This window comes from Mesocricetus auratus, unplaced genomic scaffold (genome assembly GCF_017639785.1).
Source record: "Mesocricetus auratus isolate SY011 unplaced genomic scaffold, BCM_Maur_2.0 Super-Scaffold_100014, whole genome shotgun sequence".
NCBI classification, from domain to species: Eukaryota; Metazoa; Chordata; class Mammalia; order Rodentia; family Cricetidae; genus Mesocricetus; species Mesocricetus auratus.
The window spans coordinates 56,953,620-56,961,494 of record NW_024429197.1 but is presented as its reverse complement, the minus strand read 5'-3'; the positions used below and the strand labels follow the sequence as shown (position 1 = coordinate 56,961,494).

The 7,875-nt window shown below is 37.7% G+C and overlaps 1 long non-coding RNA gene across 1 annotated transcript in view; it reads right to left on the bottom strand.

The window, feature by feature from the left end:
- Positions 1–5,270: 5,270 nt before the first annotated feature.
- Positions 5,271–7,875, bottom strand: part of LOC110343120 — a 39,895-nt gene continuing 37,290 nt past the window's right edge. Inside the window, exon 4 of the long non-coding RNA XR_002385316.2 lies at positions 5,271–6,110. This is a non-coding gene — a long non-coding RNA (uncharacterized LOC110343120). The remainder of the gene's footprint in view (positions 6,111–7,875) is intronic.

Below are 7,875 nucleotides of genomic sequence, written 5' to 3'. Positions count from 1 at the left end.
CCAAAAGGAAAAAAATTATGCTTTTGGCTTTCTGAATTTCATTGGTATCTATTGTACTGTCCTTTTCATCTCTAAATTTATTAATATGAAACTTTGTTGTTGTTGTTATTATTTACTTTTTGTTTTTACACCCCAAAATTTCTCCTTTTGCCCTCTGCTCCCAGTTCTTGCCCCCCATACACACCTCCATCAACTCCTCCTCCATTATTTCTCTTCAGATACAAGCATGGATATCAACCAGCCATGGTTGGGGTGATGTATTGTTTATGGTCTAATAAAGCTTGCCTGGAGATCAGAATGCAAAGCTAACCACAGCCATAGAGGAAGGCAGTAGTGGCACACACCTTTAATCCCAGGATCCAGGAGACACATGCAGATGGATCTCTGTGAGTTCAGGGCCACCCAGGGCTACATGAGAGTGAATCAGTCTGAAAAAATAAACAGAGCTCACGCCTTTAATCCCAGCACTAGAGAGGTATACATGACAGGAGCAGGGTCTCAGAGCTAGCATTTAGTCTTAGGCATTCAGTCTCCAGCCACACTGAGGATTCGTGGAGCCAGGATCGCCCTTTCAGTCTGATGTAGAAGTAAGAGCTGCTTTGCTTTTCTGATCATCGGCTTGAACCCCAATATCTGTCTCCAGGTTTTCTTGTTACACATGGTATATCAATTCGCAGTGACTAGGCTCCTCTTCAATGAAGGCTGAACGAGGCAATTCCGTAAGAGGAATGGGTCCCAAATGTACACAACACAGTCAGAAAGAGGCCCTGCTCTCTCTGTTAGTAGTCTCACATGAAGACCAAGTTATACAACTGTAACATATATCCAGAATCTTGTCTCTCATATTTTTGCTATCTTTGGCATAAATTTGGTGATACTTTACTTTTTCAAAGAAACAACTTTCGTTTATTCTATATAATTGTATTCCGTTAACTGCTGCTCTGATATTAATTATTTCATATCTGTTTTTATGTTTCCTTATTCTTGCTTTGACAAGGCTGTAAGGTGAATCATTAAGGTATTTATTTAAGATCACATTGGTTTTTCCAATACATCTATGAACTGCCCTCTTAGGATTACTTTCATTCTCTCTCATAGGTTTGGGTATATTGTGTTTTAATTTTCACTTGTTTCTTTGCAAGTTTTAAATTCCCTTCTTGACTTATCCATTGACACGTTATTCATCATCCCATAGCATGTTGTTTACTCTGTGTGAGTTTGCCTGATTTTATAGCTTCTCTTGCTGTTGAGTCATGGCTATATCCTGCTGGTTAATGATCTTGTCTCTTTCAAGAGAACTGATTGTTGTGTGTTGACTATTTTCTTTCACCCAGTTTCTTTAGAGAGGCTTTAATCTACCATGTTACCCAGGAATCCTAGAAGAGTATTTTCTCAACACTGAAAGTTCTTTACTTAGGACAATTACTATTATATGTGATTTAGTACTGTTGTTAGTCATAAAAATAAGCAGAATTGATACATGCTTCCTGTGTTTCTTTTCTTTTGTATATGTGTATAGGTGTACCATCCATGCATATGTGTAAATCAGAGGCTGATATTAAGTGTCTTCCACTCTGTCTCTCTCCACCTTATTTTTGAGAAAGTGTCCTTTAGTGGACCTGGAACTCAGTGACTTGGATGGGATACCTAGCCAGCAAATTCTAGAATCCATCTTTTTCCCACTTCTCTCCCTGTACTGGGTTATAAATGCACACTGCCATGCCTGGAATTTAACTGTTTACCAAGAATCCAAATTCAAGTCGTCATGCTTAGACAGCAAGAATTTTACCCACTGAGCAATTTCTCCAACTCTTGCATTAGTTTTTATTACAGGTGATATTATTTTATGGTCTGATTAACAAAGCATGAAAAAAGTAAAAAGCACAAGTTACTAAACAATAACATTATTGTGAGCATCTGTGTGTGGTTGATTGCATTCCTAGAAAACTCAACAAAAGTAAATTAAATTCTATTGTAACTAAGTAAACAATTTCGCTAGGAGACAGTTTTGGCCATTACACCTTATAGTTTTGGTTGTGAGCCTAGCCTTTAACGGCTGAACCATCTCTCCAGCCCTGGCCATTACACCTTGAAAAAGACCTCTACTATAAAGTTGATTTAAAATTTCTCCTTTAAAGGTATGATAACTTGCCACATGGGGATACAAATAAAAGTTTGGTAATTATATTGGTTTCCTAGGATTGACAGTGGCTTAACACTGTAAGAATGTGTTCTCTCCCTGTTCTAGGGCCATGGTCCTTTGAGGGCTCTACAGAGGAAGACTCCTTTGTCTCTTGAGGCTTCTGCAGTTGTCAACAATCTTTGAGTCTCTTTTATCTCCACCTTCATCTTCACAAGACTTTTTTCTCTCAGTGTGTTTGTGTATCTCCACTCCTATTTTTACAAGTCATTTGAGTCAACACACACACCAATCTGCTATGACTTCAGTTTAATTTGATTACATCTGCACAACCCTATTTCTAAATAAAGTCAGAAAGACTCCAGTGGATCTGAATTTTGGCAGAATACTACTCAGTTCATAACTGAGAGTAAACCCAGTTTGTTTCATTCTGCCTGTGAACTAACTGAATCACTTGCATTGACATCTAACTCCTATTGTTCATATAAATTTCAACTCATATCGGTATTAAAAACTCTGTATTTGTTTATTTATCTAGAGAAAGATGACTTTAAGAAAGACAGCTCTTATCCATTCAGCAGTGGGTATTAACCCTCCCTCACTTGATATCAGGGACAGGCCTCCCTCTCAGAGTCTGATTCCATTAGACAGGGTGAGAAAAAAGCATTTGGTTCTAATATAAAGCTCATTTGAAAGCTGTTGTCTTTCACTTTTAACTGTGTTCCCAACACAGAATGGCCATTTAGAAGATATGGACAATATACTTTCACAACACTTATACAAAGCACATAAATGGATTCATGCACCCTATGCATAAAAACACTAATAACTCTACAGAATATTTTACATGACTCTTGACCATCAAAAGTTAATAATCTACATAGAAGTTTAATATAAGAAAGAAACTAAATAAATAGCCAAAGCAATAGGATAGCATTTAAGAAATTTGTGACATTTCCAAGGGTTCCTCATTGGAAGAGAGGAGGCCATTGTTAATGACTTCATTATTCAAGAAGACACTGTGACATTGTGAATTAAAATTAAGTATAGGAAAATAGAGAAGTAAAACTATAGCCACATTAATATAGATATCCAATCAAAACTTTCATTTTCAAATAAGTATTTGTTGTCTCTAAAGATTAACAGAATGTCTGCCTTCTATAAACTCAGTGTACTAAGAATGCAGCTATACAAAACAAAGCAAAGACAATACAAGCATTATTGCAGCAATATATAAAAATATGTTGCAATTTTAACGTTATTCTGGCCTAGAAATCTCACGTAGGGATCTTAAGCAGTAGAATATATATATATATATATATATATATGTATATATATATATACATATATATATAGAGAGAGAGAATGTTTACATACTTATTACTAGTAAAGAGGAAATGGAGGACAATAGAAATTGAGGAGAAGAATACACCCTTCTAAGGAACCGGCTGAATAATAAATTATGGGACTCATATACAAAAAGAATGAGGTACATATATAACACACTGTTCAAAAGGGCAGAAAATTACAGCAGCACAAAATATTTTGATGACTATTTTTGTAAAAAGAAAAAAGAAAAATTCTGTGCTTTGTGGTGATATATTATTTATGATTTATTAAAGCTTGCCCGAGGATTCAGAAAGCAAAGTCAGTCACAAGTTATAGAGAGCAGGCCATATAGTTAGACACCTTTAATTCCAGGACTCAGCAGAAAGACAGATGGATCTCTGAGTCCAAGACCACCCTGGGCTATAGGAGAGTGAATCAGAGCTCACGTCTTTAATCCCAGAATTTGAGGGGTATAAAAGGTAGAGGCATTTGGTCTAAGGATTAGTCTCTAACCACGTTGAGGAGAGCATAGCAGTCTGAGTGAATCTGAGGACCAGCGAAGTCGGGAGCAGTCTGAGGATTTCCCCTTTGGTCTGAGCTGAGGTAAAGGTAATAGCTAGTAGCCAGCGGCTTTGCTCTTCTGATCTCCAGCTTGAAGCTTGAACCCCAATATCGGTCTCTGGTCTCTTTTATTTACCGTTGCTACAGTGCTTTTAATTGATTTATTTAAACCAACCTGCAAACTGTACCGCCTGATGTGAGGAAATCAAAGTGCCTTTGTTACTGTTCTATTGCTGTGATGAAATCGCATGACCAAGACAATTTATGAAAGGAAACATTTGGGAAGCATGCCTTGCTGACAGTTTCAGAGGGTGGGCACATGATCATCGTGATGGGGCATGTGTAGACAGGCAAGCAGACATAGTGCAGGAGCAGTAGCTGAGAATTTACATCTTATCTGCAGAGAGAAGGCAGAGAGAAAGAGAGAGAGAGAGAGAGAGAGAGAGAGAGAGAGAGAGAGAGAGAGAGAGAGAGAGAGAGAGAGAGAGAGAGAGAGACTGGGCCTGATGTGGACTTTTGAAACCTTAAAGCCCACCCCTAATGACTCACCCCTTATAATAATGCCATACTTACTCCAACATGGTCATACTTCCCAATCCTTCCCAAACATTTCTAACTAAGGACCCAGCATACAGACACATGAGCATTCAAACCACCACAATGTCATTTTTGTTTTCTCCCTCTCCCTCTTTCTCTTTCTTTGGAGACTGAACTCAGTACAGGTTAAGTTAAATGCCTACCCACTTGCCTATCTCTTTTGTAAATATTCCAATTTTTATTTTTTCTCTTTTGACAGTAGCATGTTACCATTATAACTTACATAGTAAAACTGACTAAAGTCAGAAAACTCACTGACTGAATTCCTTCTAAAAGACTGTACCTAGTGAAATCCAGGGGGTGGGAGGGTGGTCAAGGACACCAAACTTATAACTAGCACAGATGCTATGCTGCCTGCTTGGTGGAGTGCTAGTGAAATCAATGAGAACTACGTATGAAGCATGACTTTTTCAAATCTTATTCTGTAGAATAGGTTTATACATGTCTTGGCAGGTTAGTATTTATCCTTGGTCAAATTACTGATCCTTCATAGAATGTTTTCCTGTTTCAAATGGAATGAGATTGTTGTGAAGCCAACAACAGAATCAGAAATCAGTTGATCAACTAGGAGATATTGCAGAAAATGAAAATAATAAGCACCAGTTTTCAGATGATTTTGCATGCAGACGCAAGTGGAGTCAGATTTAAGAATATTTTGCTCACTTTATTTTGAAGTGAATGACTTTTACTCAAGACTGTTACTAAATGGATCTCAGTGTTGTTTCTTCCTAAAGCCAATAATGGACCTGTTCTGTTTTATCTTAATTAAGCCAACCTGCTGACCATTAGTCACTAATGAGTAGAATGCATGTGTGACGCCCTGAAAAGTTGTAAGAGAGTTGAAGATGCCATCCAATACCTGAAAATCTCCAGAAGCGTAAACTCCTGTGGGTAGCGACAGAATGCCTGTACTGTTTCACTGGCTGGGACACCAGTATCCCCTCTAATGAAGAGCATCCCAGCAGCCATCCCTCCACGCAGGGCTCGGACTTTGCAGAGCTTCCATTTCCCAGACAGCATTTGATTGTGCCTCCGTTAGAATCCACCTGCCATTTTTTAAGAAGGCTATTCTCCAACCTCAGTAGACAAAGGCGAGAGTCCATTCTTCCTCTTAAAAATAGCTTCATATTTCATAGAACTATATGAGTTGATTTATTCATAATGCTAAATTCATCAAACTTTTAATAATATGAGTAAATAAAATTTAATAACCCGAAAGCTAACATAAATTCTTTATCGCACGTTATCATAGTAACTGTACAATTCTTATCAACCTTCACAGGTTGGTGTCAGGTGTTCGTTGGTAAGCTGCTGCTGTGTTTCCTCTATTGATCCAAAAGCTCTGACTTTAGCGCTGGATTGCATTAGCATGTTTGAGTAAAAGATGGTGCATACTTCTTTTCTTTGTGGTAGTGGATTCTGAGCTTTGAACAACAAAACTGCGCTGACTTCTGAGAAATTCCAGGAAGTAAATAGAATATTTCTAGGGAAACAAAAGACATGAAAAAATATGGAATTGGCTTTCAAGTTGAAGCTAGAGCCAATTTCATGAGTTTAATTTTCGTTCTTTGAGGTCATGAACTTACAATAAAACGAAAGACTAATTTGAAACACTGAACCTGTACATGAACTTGAAAGAAACTACACAAGGTTAGATGGTTTATGATAAACAACTATTGTCTGCCTTGGAAATCCTTTCAGTACTCATAAAGTCTAAATTAAAATTTAAAAGTCTAACAAATTTAATTTTGAGTGAAGCTGAAAATTTCTAACCATTTTTAGTATCAACAGCAATTATTTCAGCCCATGTGAATCATAATACTGGCATCTCTTGCAGTTGAGGTCTACTCCTAAGAGAACTGCAACATTAGAACAAAATACTTATGTTCAAAACCAGCATAAAAATGGAGAGATGGCTTAGTGGTCAAGAGCACTGGTTGTTCTTCCAAAGGACCTGGGCTCAATTTCCAGCACCCCCATGGTGGCTCATAACTACATATAACTCCAGTTTCAGGGGATCTAATATCCTCTCCTGACCTTTAAAGGCATTAGGCAAGCAGGAAAACATTTACACATATTTTTAAATCCAAAGTCCAGGTTTCTTCCCTAGAAACATACATTGCATACATATAAACAGACAGCTAGATGGTAACGAGCTATTTCTTCGGACTTCCTTTTTAGAAGGAGGGGCAAGGCTATTAGACTCAGAAAATAAAATCTCTAAGCTCAGGAAGCTTCCAAACATTGTAAAACTCATAATGTCCCGTTAAGGTTATTAATGGAGCCGGGCAGTGGTGGCGCACGTCTTTAATCCGAGCACTCGGGAGGCAGAGGCAGGTGGATCTCTGTTAGTTCGAGGCCAGGCTGGACCGATAGCCTCCAAAACAACACAGAGAAACCCTGTCTCATAAAAACCAAAAAAAAAAGGTTATTAATGGAGTGAGCAGTTGCTGGAGAGAAGAGATTCAAGCCAAGCTGCTTGCCGCTGTGCAAGCAGGTCCCAGGATGAAGCCTTCCCTAGTCATTGCCATGCTCTTCAATTGAGCTAGCTCTCAGACACCCATGCCCTTCTAAGCAATCGCTCACTCATGCTCCTGAATGTAACTTCTCAAACCTGCACAATTCATTATGCTAAACTTGGGGGAAATCACTGCCTTGGTTTTTTCATTGGTGTCCTGAAGTAAATAGACATCTGTTCATGTCTCTCCAAGAAAAGCTGCACAGCAGATAGATAACAGACTGTCTAGATATGTGATATGTATATACAAATATACACTCGCACTAATTCCATTTAAAAGCAGTAAAAGACAAGGAACCATAATGTTTTTGATAGTAATATGGACATAAGAGAAGATCTTTCTAAATGCACTATTGTATAAACCACGCAACAACCTATGAAAGAGCTGCAATTCTTTTTTATAGATAAAAGAAAATTTTAGAATTGAAGAAACTGAATTTCAGGAATTTACACACACACACACACACACACACACACACACACACACACACACACCAAAAAAAGCTGGGTACTTAAAATGAGGGCTTTCTTCTTTTTAATATAAGCCTATACCATTACTCTTAAACTAAGGGGATTGCAATGATAAAGCTATAAGTCTAGGCCAAGCATACATGACTTTGACCTACTTTAAATGAAGTTTCTTGAGGATGAAACTCCTAGAAAACTTACAGAAAGAAATAAAGGCATGCACATCAAAAATTCAATTCAAATATTATATAAAATTTTAGAA